Source organism: Lepisma saccharinum, chromosome 20 (genome assembly GCF_977018435.1).
Source record: "Lepisma saccharinum chromosome 20, izLepSacc3.1, whole genome shotgun sequence".
NCBI classification, from domain to species: domain Eukaryota; kingdom Metazoa; phylum Arthropoda; class Insecta; order Zygentoma; family Lepismatidae; genus Lepisma; species Lepisma saccharinum.
Window position 1 is genome coordinate 13,018,578 of NC_139248.1, and position 16,698 is coordinate 13,035,275.

General features: G+C 37.3%; 1 protein-coding gene across 2 annotated transcripts in view; it reads left to right on the forward strand.

Annotated features, from left to right (window-relative positions):
* Nucleotides 1-4,846: 4,846 nt before the first annotated feature.
* LOC146003733 (uncharacterized) overlaps nucleotides 4,847-16,698 on the forward strand; it is a 39,956-nt gene continuing 28,104 nt past the window's right edge. For both annotated transcript variants that reach the window (XM_083142126.1, XM_083142129.1), the window contains exon 1: nucleotides 4,847-5,008. The gene's annotated coding sequence lies outside the window, so the exon portion shown is untranslated. The remainder of the gene's footprint in view (nucleotides 5,009-16,698) is intronic.

Here is a 16,698-nt window from a genome sequence, read left to right on the forward strand (position 1 = left end):
AAAGTTATCATAAGAATCTGAACAAAAAAGTTAAAAATCAAATTTTAAAAAATACAAAACAAAATGGGGGCTCATAATACCACCTTTACCTCTACCGAATGGTATCTATAGCATTGTCCATTACAATCACTGCGTCTTTGATGTTCCTTTCGTCAAGCGGATCTAAAAACTGCAAAAACCACTGAAAACTAATTTACATTCCTGTAGGAAACCAGTGTGACTGGAACCTACGTGACAAACAATAATGCGCCCACCTTTACCCACGGGCTCTTTTAAACCCCATGTACCCTCTTTGTTTTGCCAGTTTCTCGTTGGAGCGTAATTCTGATGTATGCACGTTTCATCTAAATGAAATACCTATATAGGGCAAAGGTTCCTTATTTTTTAGAAGATCCATTTTTCGCAAAAACGTTACTCTGGCTGTAACTATATCGGCTCTCTCCATCAGAAATCGTCTACCGTCATTGCTCTTTTTGTACTTTAACCCCATATACTTCAGTATCCTCCACAACGACGAAACTCCCCACTGAAAGCTTATTTGTGTATGCAAATCAACGAAAACTTGTTCAGTGTTGGATATTCGCCCTTTACATAATACCCGAGGATAATTCTTCTTGTTATATCTTTATCGCAACCGTCGATTGTCTTTGTGATACTGTTCCTTTTGATTCGTTTGCTCGGTGATTCAAATGACGTGGAACCCGACGCCTCAAGACTGTCTTTGCCTTCCCTAACAATACGCTGCACAGTTCGCGTACTCACTCCAAAAGTTTCCAACACTCTCTGTTGCACTTTGTGCACACTTACCAAGGGACCACTGTTTTCTGCTTCCTTTTGATAATATCCAAGAACCCTAATGATTATTTTCCTGCCTTGGCTATAAACTACCCTCTTTCCTGTTCGCCATCGCACGATACTTACTGCCAGGGGCGCCGACTTGTCAAAATTATTGGGTGGGGGGGGGGGGGCTCTGATCACTGAAATAAATTAATCAATGACTCACTCTCTCCCTTTTTTAAGTTTTGCCCTCATTGTTCGGAATCTCATAAAAGCCCATGAATTCCTCAAAAATATCAAACTTTTTATTCACAGTTTGAATGCAGAATATTGATTGTCAACGGATGGATATGTCACAAGTTTCGTCAACCATAATAGCAAAATATTCTCGACTTTTAATATCTGCTACCAAGATGCGCAAAACAGATCTTCCTAATATATCAATGATCTCGTTCTGAATGTCATGTAGCCCGAACGTCCCATCCACTACCCTAGTTCATGCACATCGTCTTTTAAATATCTTTTTTTAGTAAAAATTTTAACAATACTCATAATTATATACTTAGTATATAGTAATAAGTCATGTGTTTTGTTTTCTCTGGTCACAGCCCGCCCTAAGTTGATGGTTTAGCGGTCTCAGCCCCCCAAAGGTGATGGTCTAGTCTAGAACATTTCAAATGTGTATTTAAAGTTAACTTCATGTGGCACAGTTCAGAGTAAACTTGACAAGAGAAGCAAAATAATACATTAGAACTCTTAAGCAAAATTATTTGGGGGGCTCTGCCCTCATCGTTAACATTGGGGGGGTCTCGAGCTCCCCAAGCCCCATGGAGTCGGCGCCTATGCTTACTGCGTTAATAAGCACAAAGCTCCCTATGGAACAACGAGAGTACAAATAAACGTCACATCACATGGCACATACACGTTTATCGAAGAAACAATGCAGTTAGGTAATACACGACGCGACAACAATTACTCCCACGTATGTTATTCTTACATCCCGCTCATAACAAACAGGAATCAACACTGGGGCAAAACACCATCAGCAACGCGGTGAATTGGCAACACAGCAACGTGCAGAACGAAGTTAGCGCTGCAGCTTCCTCCCGCAACTGCGTAACTCTCGGCTCCACCGCTAGGTGGTCTGTTCTCTGGTTGGGCAGCGGCACGTTCCCCGCTCCCCGCTTCCCCTGCCAGCTTCTAGAGCGGACGACGTAAGAACTGAAAAGAGCTATAACAGTACGTTACTGTTACAGTAACTGTAAAAGAAACTCAGTTACTTTCAAAGTACGTACCAGTAACAATAACTGAGTAACTTTTTTAATGATTGACTGTAACTCAGTTACTTGTAAAAAGTAACTTACGGAACCTGTAAATTCAAATTAGTGCATACTTCCTGGTACTGTTGTAGTACTTTGCAATCACTGACACATTGTACTGTGGGTTGTTGTCATTTCACCCTAGATGATTACTAAGAAATTTATGCCTTGAATACTATTTCTACGGAATTGGTACATAATTGCCGTACTTGTTGCTTTATACTATAGAAGTCTATACAAGTATTTTTACTGTTCCAACCATCCCGTCACAAGGATATTTTCTGTGGTATGTGGCGAAAAAGCTCCATTTCAAAAAACTTCAGTCAGTTCAAATGTGTAGTATTAATTCTTACTTCATATTACGTATCCCCATGAAAAGTAGCCAAAAAAGAACTTCCACATTGAGATAAAATGCACAAAAAGAATGTTCTCGAAGATAAATTTGCTAAACTTGGAATGTTAATAATGATGATTATATATATATAATTATATAATATCTATTTTTTTAAAAAAAAATGAAGACTGTTGAAACTAATTTACACTGGAACGTTGATTTTAAGTTATCCAGGAGACCAAGCTGAAAAAACTTAATACAAGGGAAAATGTAAAATCTTGGAAAATTTCTAAACAATTTGCTATGTTGGGACCACCACGATTTAATGCAAAATGAAGGAAAGTGTAAAATCGAGGAACTTAAATCGGGGTTCCACTGTAATTATTACTTGCAAATTTTAAATTAATATATAAATTTGGGAGAGGGCAAGAGCTTCCCTTTGCCCCTACCAGGTTACGCCTATGCTTACATTCACACATAGTGAACATAAATTTTGAATATTGTAGCTGGAAATATAATGTGCTTAAGGCTTTGTGCTAAATACATAAGCATTTTTAATAAGATTTACTTTTAATGTCATTTTATGCAAATGATTTTTTTATCACCCTGTCTCTGAACCGCCCATCCAAATTTTTCCATCAGGCATTAGTACACACTCTGAGCTAGCTACATATAAAATTGGGGGGAAATTGAAGGGGGGGGGGGGCATTGCATGAAATTCTCTCTTGAAGTTAGTAATTTATTTTTCTAAAAAAATACATAAAACTATATATAAAAATACATGTTTATTGATGCATTCATCTGAAACGTTATTTAAATGAAAGCTTATACTATTCTGCACAAAAGAAAACAAACTTGAAGTTTCTACGGCAAACCCGAGGGAAGATACGATCGTTTATAACCTAATGCGTGTCATTCAAAGTGGAGCTGCATGTGGCGGCGTACAGGGAGTTCTTAAAAAGCTCGTAACTTCTGAACCCCTTGACCAATTTTAAAAAAGTTGTCATTTTTGTAATCAGCTTCAAAAGTTCTATAAGCATACCGAATTTCATCAAAATCGGTGATGGTGGGTGACATGGCCTGGGTGAATTGACGTGGAATGATCCATAGAGAACTTGATTTTGGAATGCATGCAAAGGCCCTTGGGCATTAGTGTTGTTTCTTGTTAATAACGTCCTGACACGGACGCTGGACGTGATGACGTAATTGTGCAGATGTTCTGCAACAGGTTTTCAGCAGTCAATCATGCACAAGGAAATGTTAACCGAAAGCCAATATCCTAACTCAGCATGAAATACTTTTCTCCTTCAGCAATGTTGAAACATGCATGAGTTCAATATTACTTAAATAAAGCGAAAATTATTCAAATAATAAACGGAAGAAAAATAAATGCCAACAACGTTTTTTGGGAGAAAAATAATTTATATACACACTTTTTTTTAAAAAAAAAAAATGGTCCAATTTTATTGAAAAAGGCAAAAAAGGCATTATAATTAAAAATAGGCAGTGAGGTCCCAAATAGGCAAAATAGGCAAAATGAAAAGGCTTCTAAAACATTCGAAACAACATGAAAAACGTATATCCGGAAAAATTTTATCAATATATCCAGTAGATAAAAAGAGGCATTTTGCCAAACTTCCGGGCTCTACTTATTAGAATCTATACACACATAAAGTAACTTTCGAAACTTTTCAAATTAGCAACTTATACATTTGTTCCCCTTCATCCAATACAACATGCAGACATTTTACCCCATCTATAATATGATTACGCCCACAACGTGGCCGAAGGTCACGCATGCGAGCGTACAAGACGTGGTGGCCAAAGGCCACGTCGAAAGTACGCGAGTAGGTACTATAAACTCTGACTGAACTGTCCAAGTATACACTGAAATGAATTGATAAATTCATGAGCCGACATCCGTGTCGGAGCAGTTAGTACAGTGCGTTACGACAGGAGGTCAGAATTCGAATCCCGGCTTGGTCATGCGTGTTCATTAATTTCATGTCATTACTCATCTCCATCTTCGAGATTAGCCAAAAGTGATAGAAAAGCGAAGTTTTATTGTAAGTCCACTTTATGCAGAGTATCGAGACTGGGCCACTGTGTGCTCCACTGGGTATCAAACCCGGGACTCCTTCATTACAAGGCGATTAATTACTACTGCGCCATCGGGGAGTCCCCGAAAGTGAAGTAAAATAAACCAAGTCAATAATATGGCTTAAAACCGATGGATTTTCATGAAAGAAGAAAAAATGTATTTATGAGACAATGCACGCGAGTGTGAAGGAATACTTTATTCCCGGTCCGCTTTGAAGACACACAACTGTATTCGCTTTCGAAGGCAGTAGACATTTCTCATTCTGAGAGTTGGTATCCCTGACCATCTCCCTCCACAGCCACGGGACTTTTTCCACGGGACAACACAGCATTCCGATAATAAACAAAGGTCTGTTGCGGACTGCCTTGGCCTTCTATATATACGTCTGTAGACGGAGCCCAAAGACCAGTGAAACACTGACAGCTGTCTGGAAAGTTTGCAAAATGTGTCCTTATCCGCTTTGAGTACAAGTTACAGGTAAGTAGTTTTTCTAACACATAAATCAATTTAATGTTATGTAGCTTGCAGGGGAATCCGAACCACATTCACAGGAATCAACCCTTGACATCTTGATTATACGGTCACAACAGCAATGCCCGAAAACAAATTGCATGCAGAATAAGTTAGCGATATCCTTTTGAAGAAAGTTAAAGCTTTCCCATGTATAAGCTATATTGATATGACTTAGTTAAGGCTCCACACATCCTCGTACGAAGGACGTATTTAGGGGGCTCCAGGGGCCCCCGAAAGACTTGCTAAGTACTAAAATACAGTGACGTGCGGTGACGTCGTCACTTGGGGTAGCAGTCAGTAGCGTGCTCAAGGGGGTGGGGTTGGTGTGGGTCACACCCCTCCCTCCTTTAGGGACCAGTATTCCTAAAAAAAAGAATGTCAATAACAGGAAAAGATTGCAAAATGATGAATGAGTACCACCCACATTCGAAAATAAAAAAATATTTGATTTGACTACTAAGCCAGAGACCCTGGGTTCGAATCGTAGCTTGGTCATGGTTATTCTTTGTGTGTGTCCCTTCATCAATTTTATCGTATCATCTTCGCGATTAGCCAAAAGTGGAGGAAAAGCGAAGTAAAATAAACCAAATCAAGCGATCAATCAATGATTTGATAAGATAAGATTTATTTCCATCCACTTGATTTGATCATATGAGTACAAATAGCACTATGATATGAGATAGGTCAATTACATGTATAATTTTGAGTACAAAGGAATTAACACATACTAAAGCATATTAAAAAGTATAAAGAGTACAAAATAAAATTACATGTATGATTTTGAGTACAAGGGAATTAACACATACTTATGCATATTAAAAAGTATAAGAGAGTATGGACAATAACATAGAAAATAGAAGAAAAATCAAAGGTTATGACTATTAGTGAACATAAAAATACAAGAAAAGTCAAAGGTTATGTCTATTAATGAAAAATATGATCTAAGTACTCCTCTGTGCTATAAAACAAATACTTCATAAGCAAGCTTTTTACTGTTATTTTAAATTTGGTTGGATTATGAAGAAACTGCAAATATGTGCTCGGGATCTCTCTCACTCTCGTTTTAGTAGGTTTTTTTTCTTCAATATACTACTTTTGGCCTCTAACAGTCATAAATACAGATGTATTTATTTGGGCAAGAGAACGCGTGTTCATATTGTTGTTGGTTTTTTACTTAGCATCCCCTTTTTGTCACATGACTGGAAGCATGACTAAAAATAACCAATTACACAACCACAATACAAGGGGGAAAGATAATTATTACCAGAACCAACACAGACTCAATATCTCAAAACAATCACCAATGAATGCGGAAAAATATTCTACAACCAGCTGCCTCATGACATAAAACTGATATCTCCAAAAGATAAACAAATACAAACAATAAAAAAATATTTGACAGATAGAGCTCTCTACAGTATCGGAGAATTCATGGAACAAGACAATACAAGGCCAATGTACTAAAAAATATGTATTTTAATTGTATTCTTATTTCAATAATGCAACAATGATAATGTGTTTTTTATTTTTATTGTAGTGTAATGAAGTGTATTTTTTCATTTTTACTTTGGTGTAGTGATGTAATGTACTACACAATGTTTCTTCTTTTTTGTTATCATGTACTTAACTAATTATTATTTCATTATGTATCTTGACGTTTTCCATGCCCTTTTAAACAAGGGTCAACGGAAGAAAAATATAATTCAAAATTCAAATGATACGATAAAATTAATGAAGGGACAAACACAAAGAACACCCATGCCCAGGTCGGGGTTCAAACCCAGAACTCCTGGTGTCGTAGCACGCTGGGATAACCACTCCTCCCACGGTTGGTTGATTTGGTGTTTTAAGCACACTTTATGCACAGAAACAAAGCAGGTTACAAAACACACTTTTTTGTAGTTTCTTCAATAATATTCATTTGGCTTTATGAGTTCTGAGATACATTTTTCATTCCAAATTATTTCATTATTCACTGCAGAGTACCTACAACACATAGGACAAGAATGTGCACTCATCACGGGTTCGAATCCTGGCCTGGATTGTTCATATGAGGTCCCTTCATCAATTTCATCATATCATCACTCATCCTCATATTCGCGATAAGCAAATGTGGCAGAAAAGAGAAGTAAAAAAAAAAAAACCAACAACAATATGAACACACGTTCTCTTGCCCAAATAAATACATCCGTATTTATGACTGTTAAAGAGGCCAAAAGTAGTATAGTAGTATATTAAAAAAAAACAACTACTAAAACGAGAGTGAGAGAGATCCCGAGCACATATTTGTAATTTAATCATTATATATTCCATACTTGAAAAAAAAAGAGAAAGAAAGCATAATTAACATTATTGTCTGCACATAACACGTTCCCATTTCATAAATAATAAAACTACATCCCATATTATACATACATATTGTACAACATGTAAAGTGTTGTCTAAATACAGAGAACATAAGTACTGCAGAAAATTTTACCCTGAGTTGTTAGAGGATTTACAAAAAAATCTATGAGAAACCAATCCCCTATCTGTCCTATAGGAGATAGACTGGGAGACCTGAAAGCCTGGGCTTTCAACCATTGCAGGGGGGGGGGGGGACAAGGGAGGTAGAGGTAGAAATCTTCCTTTTCCTTGGGCCGGCCGTTTCTACCTGGAAACTGGTCAGGCGGAAGAAGAGCGAGCTAGGGTATCCAGCAAGCTTTGCCCGCAGATCACACCGATGGACGAGAAGCGCGAGGAAAATGAAAGTGTTGCATATGAGCTGTGGTGGCTTTAACAAGACAATAAATATTGTGATTTGAATATAATTCGAAATGTGAGATTGATTGATCTATCTCTGCTAGACTAGCTACTCCTCAATGCACGTCACTGCTAAAATAAATTAATGAAAATGCACTTAATAACATTTGTTGTTCTAGTATCAATGGTTATGGTAACAGTTCTGTATATCGGAAACACATTTCTTCATTTTTACAGAAGAAAGAGTTTCTGCAAGCTTTCCAACGTTCGTCGAGGTATTTTCTTTCATCGTGGAATCTATTTGACCGGGAAATTATGTATTTTTCAAGAGAAATAACCAGTGGCGGATCGTGACCTTTCCAAGAGTGTAAGCCTAGCATGACGAAGGCTATTTACCGTTGTGCTTATTTTTGGGCTGCCATGGTTAGTGATTTATCCACACACATCGACCCCCCTCCATTTTTTTCAGAACACTTCCCTGGAATTTTTCAACAAATTAAAAATTCTGGATTTATCCCCGGGATTGGTATTTTCTTTGCTAGGCTGTGTATCTCCTACATTTCAACTGATAAATTAAGTCAAGTGTTATTCCTATCACAATGAGTAACGTATCGATAAAAAATATGCAAAGTTAGATAAAATGAATAATAATAATAATTAACAAACGAAAACAGAAGGAAAAAAAAAGTGCTGAATACTTTTTACAACAGCATAACCAAGTATCAGCTCCGTACCATAAATCACAAAATCGGCGCACTTTATTTTTCGTTTCTGTTACTATGTCTGCTAGAGAAGGAAGGGGTGGGCCTACCTATATCCACAAGTTTCTTCTTGGCAGCAAAATCCTTGCAGGACAACGGCGTCTTCAACAAGTTCGCCACCCCACCGCACAATCACACTCATTTTATTCATTAATGCACTTCAGTATCACAGCACAGGGAGGACAGCCTGCTTTTCAATAGATGGAATTCGCAGAAGCAATACCTTGAGACTTTAACAAACACACAACAAGAAGGAGAAACAAAAAGAAACCAGATCCAAAATCGGTCACTGCTCAACGCAGTGATCTTTCGGACTGTGAGGGGAATATCCCTTTCGGATATAAATAAATTCCCTCTCTTGCCTTAAAATTCCCTCCCTATATTTAGTAAGAAAAAAAATACAATATAAAAGAAATGCTCACAAATTGTAGGGATATATCCAGAAATTTCTATCAAAGGACATGTAAGTGCTTTCTTAGGATAGTGTAAAAGCAAATCTTGCAACTAGAAGATCATAAACAGACTTTTCGTATGTTGTTCGAAGAGTGTTTGATCACGGACTATGTAATTAATAATATTTGGTTCACATTTGACATGAAATTTGGTTCAATCTTGAGTTTTCATTAACATTGTTTTATTTATTTACTTATTTATTTATTTCACTTTTTAGCTCAATTATTACCAGCTGAGTTCACACATAAAGGGAAAACAGAGATCTTAATATTTCTAATGTTTGTGCTCTCCTACAAGCGAAAAACGGAAACAAGAATTTAGCACATCAATGTGTATCTAGTTTTCCCGTATCCCGCTCATTTCTAGGTTTCTCCTTTTTCCCCCTTCCTGTTAGTTTTTTTGCTTCAGAATTCCCTGTTCCTGGAAAAACCTCCTTGAAGCACCACTGGCTCAAATTTCCTTTGCAGTCAACCATTCATACCCGACAACGCTGGAGCCCCTCCTCTTGCAAGACCTGTGTCTCGCTGGCGCGTATTCAGTGAAGCCAACCCAAGTATAATGGTGCTAAATCTCGCACAAGTTTAAAAAGTCGTTTGTAAGTTAGAGATATAAATAAAACAACAGGGCCGCTTTTCGTTGTGGTTGAATTTTCTCAAACTTTTCACATAACGTCGAACCCATGCCGTTAGTTGAACCATTCAAATTTATATTTGTTTTTCTTATAAATTAATATTTCTAATATGAAAAAAAAAGAAATTAACTCTAGAAATGAAATCTCAAATACACCACTGAGTGGGCATCCTCCCCAAAGCAAAAAGCTTAAGGGGGAGAGGGGACAATTTCCCCTAGGTCCTTCTCTCCGAGGCAGCTGTGAGCGCCGTTGCCAACTTAGCTCTCTTGGGCCAAGATCTGGCTCCCTCGTGCACTCGTTTGGATGTGAACTGTGACACCCGACCCCTGCCCCACTATGATGCCATCACTAGCCTTGGCCCACGTAGACCACCCACTTTTGTCATGCATATACATTTTGCACGTGACGTGATATTATTATATTGGCTGCGTCGTCCCATCCTCTCTTACCTCCCCAGCTACTTTCATATAGCAGTTTGACTGAGGTGAAGATGACAATATTGTTATCCGGTAATCCCTTATTTTCGATTCATACAACCATTGTTTATGTGTGTCTTGTGTAGTAGTTCCTCCATTCTTATTGGGGGTTAGGCGTAGAGCTGACAACTCTGCACTGTAAAAAAAAAAAAATGTCAAGAAACAGCAATATAAGGCCATGGATGTTCCCAAGGTAAAATATTCTGGAGGTAAAATAGTCCCCCGTTCGGATCTCCGGGTGGAACTACTTTGGGAGGTCCCTGAACTAAGGATAAGATCTACATTAGGAATAAGGATATTAAATTAGGCACCTGTAATGTTCTGAGCCTTTATCGGCCTGGGGCATTTCAGTGTACAGTTAGTGAGATAGTTAAGTATAAATTAGATGTAGTAGCTGTCCAGGAAGTTAGGTGGCCAGGAGAAGGGAATTGTAAAACTAAAAATTATACTTTTTTCTATGGTGGTACTGAAAATCATAATTTTGGAACAGGCTTTTTCATAAATAATAGAATTATCTCAGCTCTTAAAACAGTAGAATTTATTAACGATAGGATATCATATGCAGTTTTACAGGGTAGGTGGTGTAAAATTATTGTAATAAACATACATGCACCAACGGAAGATAAAGATGATAATACTAAAGATGATTTTTATACATAGTTAGAACAGGTCTTTGATAAATTTTCTCAGTATGATATGAAAATTCTGTTAGGTGACTGTAATGCACAGATTGGCAAAGAAGAGACATTTAAACCCCTTAAACCCACGATTGGTAAAGAAAGTCTTCATGAATTAAGTAATGATAATGGTATAAGATTGATTACTTTTGCAACCTCAAAGAATTTAATTGTGAAAAGTACCACTTTTAAACATAAAGATATCCATAAATATACCTGGTCTTATCCAGATGGTAAAACTCATAATCAGATAGATCATATTCTCATTGATAAGAGAAGGCATACTAGTATAATAGACGTTCGTACACATAGAGGTGCTGACTGTGCCAGTGACCATTATTTAGTAATTGCTAAATTAAGAGAAAGACTCTCAGTGATAAATCATAAGTAACAAAATCTAAAAGTTCTAAAATTTGATACAGGAAAGTTTACTGATGAAAGAATTAAGAAAGATTACCAAATTAAACTGTCAAATAGATTTGATGTTTTGCAGGATTTAAATGATGATGAAAATATAAATGAAACAGACGTAAATAAGAATTGGGAGCAAATACGTAATGCAATAGAATCAGCAGCTAAAGAAAGTATAGGATACCATAAACCGAGAAAAACTAAGCCATGGTTTGATAATGAGAATGTCATAATCTAATAGAAATAAGAAATCAGGCTAGACTTAGGTGGTTAAATAACTCTGATGATACAAATCTAAGCAATTATAATATAATAAAGCGAGAAGTTAACCGCACGTTTAGAAGTAAAAAAAGAGATTACTTGAAAAGCAAAATTAACGAAATTGAAACAAACAGCAAAAATAAAACTATCAGAGATTTATATAAAGGTGTAAATGAGTTTAGAAAGGGGTGGCAACCTAAAGTAAACTTGATAAAAGATAAAGACGGTGATTTTCTAGCTGATCCAAGCGATATTCTAAATAGATGGAAGAACTACTTTAATGACCTTTTAAATGTCCATGTAGGAGATAAATCAGAAGTAAATGAAGTCCACACAGCAGAACCTTTAGTTCCAGAACCTAACTTGAGTGAAGTTAAAGATGCTATTAAAAGGCTAAAAAATAACAAAGCACCTGGCATTGATTTAATACCAGCTGAGTTAATTAAATATGGTGGAAATTTGTTAATATGTCAAATTCATAAATTAATTTGTTTAATATGGAATAAAGAAGAAATCCCTCAACAGTGGAAAGAATCCATAATTGTTCCTGTGTTTAAAAAAGGTGAGAAAATGAACTGCAATAATTATCGTGGAATTTCTCTACTCTCAACAACATATAAGATATTATCTAACATTCTTTTAACAAGACTAACCCCATTTGCTAATGAAATTATAGGTGATTATCAATGTGGATTTAAACGTAACAGATCAACTACAGATCAAATTTTTCACATCAGACAGACACTTGAAAAAAAGTGGGAATATAATCAAAATGTCCATCAGCTAGTGCCTAGTGCCCCGGTTCACAGTCCTCATTTGGGGCTCGAATCATCATGTGGGGCTCACAGTGTTGCCAACTCACCCCACGAAAATTTCACCAACTGATATTTTGAAGCCTTTCACGGTGTATGTTAACCTCGCAAGCAGTGTTGCCAACTCGGGCGAGGCGTAGCCTTTTATGGTGTATGTTAACCTCACCAGCAGTGTTTCCAACTCGCCGTAGCCTTTCACGGTGTATAATTTTTTAGCTTTTTTTTTGTGTGTGAGTGTACATGTGTTCGGGCGAGGCGTAGCCTTTTACGGTGTATGTTAACCCCACTAGCCTCAGCGTACATGAGAGTTCTGAATCTTTTTTTTGAGGCTCGAATCATCATTTGAGGCTCGTCGTAGCCTTTTATGATGTATATTTTGAGGGCACAGAGTTGGCAACACTGTGGCCTATTACTGTAGCTTTTTATGAGGAGCCTATGTGCGCCCAGTGTTGCAAACTCTGTGGGCCCTTGTCGTAGCTTTTTATGATGTATATTTTGAGGACAGAGTTGGCAACACTGTGGGCTCTTACTGTAGCTTTTTATGAGGGGGTCTATTGCCCTCTGTTTACATCTGGCAACATTGCCGTAGATCTTTTGACAGTGTTGTCAACCTACTGGGTTTTTCACTGTATATTTTTATTAAAGGGCCTGAGGGGTCCATGTACTCTTTATGTCTGGCAATACTGTTGGGGGCCTAGTGTTGGCAACACTGTGGGCTTTTACTGTAGCTTTTTATGAGGGGGGTTTATTGTTTTTTTTTATATTTGGCAACTCTATTGGATGTTTTTTTTTTGAGGCTTGGGTTTTGCCAACCCATGCGAAGAAAATTCCACTATATGATTTTTCACTGGCTAAGCTAACCTACAAATAGGAATTGGCAGCACTGACGAGGCTCGAAATCATCATTTGATGCTCGTCGGTATTGCCTACCCACTCTACAAAAATTCTACTATATGATCTTTCACAGGCTAAACTAACCTACAAATAGGAGTTGGCAGCACTGACTTATAAACCCACTGGGTCCTCTTGGCATGTTTTTTCATGATGTGTTGCTAGGCTATTGAGCATCTTGGCGTATACAATGTATATATTTTGAGAGGGGTTATAGTTTTTTATGCTGTACGAATACTGGAAGCTTGACAGTGACAACCAACAGAGTAGGTAAACCTACATCCAGGAACTGGCAACACTAGTTTCTGACAGTGAATTTGAAATAAAATATTAAACAAAATACATGAGTAAGCACTGTGAGTACAAATAGTACCAGTGTTATGCCCCCAACTCCAACTGGGCAACTGGGGGAAATAATTGTACAACAATTTGTACCTAATTGTACAATACTTGTACCTAATTGTACAACATACATATACACAGACATAAAAGAGAGAGCCTTCTCGCAACTTACTTCATGTACAATTTATATGATTTTACAACTGTGAAAAGAAAGCATATGTGTTCTGTATGCACACATCTATTCTTATTTTTCGAAGTTGAATGAAAGCACATGTTTTTACGTTCTCGTAATACTAACCTTGCTCCACTGATTTTAAATTGCTTCCATCCGCTTTTTTTTTCTGTGTTATTTCCGTATGCACGCAATATTCGCTTTCAATAGTATAATGAAACACAGAAGGAATGTTAGTATAGCAGGCTCCGAGTTTACAATTTATTAAATTAAACAATAATTTATGTAAGAATATACTTGTACTTACCGAACACAAAATAATAAAAGCACATGTGAATGTTTGCGTGTGTTCATGTTATATGACGACTGAGTAAAAAAATAATGTTGACTCCCCGAAAGATAAAGTTTCTAGTTCGACATCAGATGCATGCAAATTTTATGTTTTGCTCTCCAAAACTATCAGCGCCATCTATTAGCAAACAATAGAAATAAAAAGTAGGTCAAACTTTTTCAACACCCAAACATTTTAAATGTCTTCAGCTAGATCGTGGCAATAGCGGTGTCAATGTTTCCAGTTTTCTACCCCCCCTCTCACTGGGCCTTCTCCCCTATGGCGCAGTGGTAGCCTTGTATTCAAGGGTTCGATACTCGCACAAGTGGTTTTTGAAACTGTAGGTCCAGCCCCGATTAGTCTTACTTACAGGGGGCTCTTGTAATGCCATGGGGGCGAAAAAAACATGCATACTTCTGTTTTTCCACATGTATGTATGTATGTAATGCGATTTGTGTGGGGGCCAAAATTTTGAACTTACGGCTTAATTAATCTGCATGAATGCTTAATGTTTGATTTTTTATTTCTAGTTCGACATGAGATACACACAATTTTTATTTTTTTGAAGTACAGTTAATATTACCTAGTTTGGGTTAAGCTGTAACATACAACTAGCGATCGACACGACCACCTGACACACAGACAGAGAGAGTGTGAGCAAATTCAAAGTGTGATCTATTGTGAACTAAACTAACCTCACTCACCCACCCACATATAGTTTTACAGGTAACTCAAAAAGCAGAAAGTAGTACATAGCATGACAGGTCGATCTATCGTAAACTAAACTAACCTCACTTGCCCACTCACATATAGCCTTACAGGTGACTCAAAGGCAGAAAGGCAGCTATATCACTTGTAAGGGCCAACACACAAGATCTATTGCAAACTAAATTAACCTACGACATAAGCCATGGACACATCTTCCAGATAGGGTATAAGCAACTCACCTCTTGCAATTGTATAACGGGGAAAATTAACCTACAGCTGGCAACACTGTTTGAGTTATTTTCGACGAGCCAAACTTATATTTTGCAAATAGGCTAAAGCTAATCTTCTACAGCTAGAAGCTTGAAACATATACCCTCGCAGATTATGCCAACTTACCTCATGTAAAAATATTACCTAGTACGGTTAAGCTGTGACATACAACTAACGATCGACACGACCACCTGACACACATACGGAGAGAGTGAGACAGCTTATACGCAATATATTCCTACACATGTACTGGGTTTAAAAGGTAACTTGCAACAACTATTTCACTCACTCCCTATCAAAATCTCCTAACCACATGTTTTTGATACTTGCTGCCAGAACATGGTGGTTTTAGACTGTAAATTCAACCCGATTATTCTATTTGTGCATGATGCCTGCATTTGGAATATTTTATTCTTGGCATATGGTATTTTGCGTGCTCCAGTAATCTTGCGCTCGATTCACGGAAGCTATGACGTGTATTTCCTGTTTCGCGAACATGCGAGAATCTTTCACAATAGATAATATATTGCAAGAGCGAGTTGTTTGTGTATATAAATCTAGTTTTGGAAATGGACATGAATATAATGTCAAAAATTATTGCATAACTTAAAAACATTGATATTTATTGCACTAGCAAAGGTAAATGTGGAATGCCCCGGCCCCTCAGCTGTTAGGTTAAACACCATAAAAATTTCATTACTGATAGCAAGCATTCTCATATCGACAAAACAGATCTAGTAATGAGCTGTCTTGCAAGTCTCCCGAGTGAAGGAATATGATGCCACTATAAACTGTAAACAAGATATGCAGTCCCTTGCATGAGATGTACGAGGCTTATGAACCTCGACCTATAGAGTTGTACAATGGATGTGTTTTTTTTTTTTAAGCATAGCGGTGTGTTTTCGCTTATTTCAATGTCATCGAGCGGGCATGTAAAGAAGGGGAGAGAAAAAAAAGAGGAGGAGGGGTTATAATGGATAATTCATATTTCGATTTCAATATTTTTGCTAGTCATGATTCACCTGCTATCTAGAAGGACACTGGACGATGGCTAAAAGCGAGTGAAGGAGAGAAATGTTATTTTTTTTATTTTTTTGATTGTGTGTGATGAAATAGTTTTAGATAATAATAGTAGGCTAATAGAATTGTAGAAAACGGCTGTATCGTGATGCGAGGCTGAAAGCAATTTCGAAAGCAGTCTCGGGCATCTTCGCCTTCAGCCAACAAGGAAAATGCACATGGAGGGCGCAACGGTATTGTCTATGGATGGTTTTTCTGAATAAACATACATATCAGTTTTTGCAGTCTCCAGATGGGACCGGAGCTTTTGTTTTGGTTGGACAAGGGGGTTCAGATAAATGCATGGACATCAAAATAAAAGAAAAAAAATTTACTCTACTGCTCACATGTATTGAGTCTTCCAATAATACACCTCGCGGGGCGTACCTACATGTATGCAAAATATAGTTAATGTTTTATTTCTCGAACCTGTGGTCTGTAGATTTGCTTTTGTTGGCAACAGAAACAGAAAAAATGGCACCATGTTATTGTATACTGATATGGGTGTACTGTAATCATAACAATTTTCTAGTTAAAAATCTATGTCGAAAAGCAATGTTGGGTGACTTGTCTGTGTTGGGTCTTATTAACAACTTCACAGCTGTACCTGCACAACTCAGCGACTACAAGGCAACAATGTTAGGAAATGTGTGCATG